Here is a 1,645-nt window from a genome sequence, read left to right on the forward strand (position 1 = left end):
AATTATGAGTAAGAAAACACAAAAAGACCAAAAACCAAACTGCCATTTCTGAGGAGTCTGGAGTGAAGGCGGGAACTGCACATGACCCGGGCACACAGCACCACCAGGAGGCTGGGCAGACGACCTAAGCCACACCCCCAACCCCACCCCTGGGCCCGCTCCCACCCTCACTCCATTTCAGAAATCAACCCACTCCCTCTCTAAGCTCCAACAAGGGCACCTGTTACTTGTTTTCACTCCCTCATGCTACAGCTCGAGTCCCCATAATGCCTCCCCTGAATTACTCTACTGGCCTCTTATTAATTTCTATTAATTAAAGGGTCCAAAAACCTCAGAAGTAATAACCACTTAGTCTCTGCAAACTGTCATTTCCTAATTTGTAAAATGGGGCTAATACCATTTCATCAGTTAACTAGGGAATTCCTGTACCAATTCAACATTTACTGAGTTCTCCAAATTCCTATTCTCAATTTGCTGGCAATCCAGTAGAGTAATAGATACCTGTGATTGTGTATATGTGTAATGCCAGGGAAGAAATCTTAATTTCCTAGCAGGTGACGAGAGGCACAGTTTTATTGGGTAGATACTGTGATACTCCCTTTCAAGGGAGAACTCCAGCACCTGTAGGTGAACTGGTGCCTTGAACTGAAAGAAACTAACAGCGCTACTTTGTGCGGAACACGAAAAGGGAGGCATCTGTTCCCAGGAGGAAGAAGGGAGGAAGGGACCCTGTCTTGCACGGGGAAGGAGTGACAGAGGAGCACCCTCAGTTGGTGGAACAAACTTGTCCAAAGGGACATACAGAATCAGCCGTGATACAAAACCTTCCTCCATCAGCCCTGCCAAATCTCCAGAAAAATTGACATTGGCCACTAATGCTTTCAGAGTGAAAGGGATTCTCTTTTGGAGAATTCAGAGGCAACCAGTCCTCTTAGTGAAAGTCACTCAGTCGTGTCTGACTCTTTGCGACCCCATGGACTAAATAGTCCATGGAATTCTCCAGGCCAGAATACTGGAGTGGGTAGCCTTTCCCTTCTCCAGGGGATCTTCCCAACCTAGGGATCGAACCCAGATCTCCCTCATTGCAGACTGATTCTTTACCAGCTGAGCCACAAGGGAAGCCCAAGAATATTGGAATGGGTAGCCTATCCCTTCCCTAGGGGATCTTCCTGACTCAGGAATTGAACCTGGGTCTCCTGCATTGCAGGCAGATTCTTTACCAACTGAGCTATCAGGGAAGCCCAGTCCTCTTAATTATACATAATACAAAAGTGGTTTTCAGGGTGGAGGTCAGGATCCACTGGTGCATCTGAAGGCAATTTAATGTGCATGCCCAGCACTTAACAAGTATGTGTGTATATATATATAACAGAACAGAAATATATAATATTTTACATATAATAGAACAAAAATATATAATAGAACAGAGTGGAAAAGATCAGGGAACTTTGCACAGAGTAAAGGTAAGAATACTTTTTGAAATTTTTGTACGTGTCTTAGTCTATTGGGGCTGCTATAACAAAACACTACAGGTTGGGCAGCTTGTAATCAATAGAAACTTATTTCTCATAGTTCTAGAGACTGGGAAGTCCAACATCAGGGTGCCAGCATGGTTGGATGAGGGTTCATTTCCTCATTCACAGCT

General features: G+C 44.7%; 1 non-coding gene across 1 annotated transcript; it reads right to left on the reverse strand.

The window, feature by feature from the left end:
* Positions 1-1,165: 1,165 nt before the first annotated feature.
* On the reverse strand, positions 1,166-1,238 carry TRNAC-GCA (transfer RNA cysteine (anticodon GCA)). The gene has a single exon. It is a non-coding gene; the product is annotated as a tRNA-Cys (tRNA).
* Between the last annotated feature and the right edge of the window lie 407 nt (positions 1,239-1,645).

The sequence above is a fragment of the Giraffa tippelskirchi genome, chromosome 2, assembly GCF_054371585.1.
Source record: "Giraffa tippelskirchi isolate mGirTip1 chromosome 2, T2T-mGirTip1v1.2.pri, whole genome shotgun sequence".
In the NCBI taxonomy this organism is placed as follows: domain Eukaryota; kingdom Metazoa; phylum Chordata; class Mammalia; order Artiodactyla; family Giraffidae; genus Giraffa; species Giraffa tippelskirchi.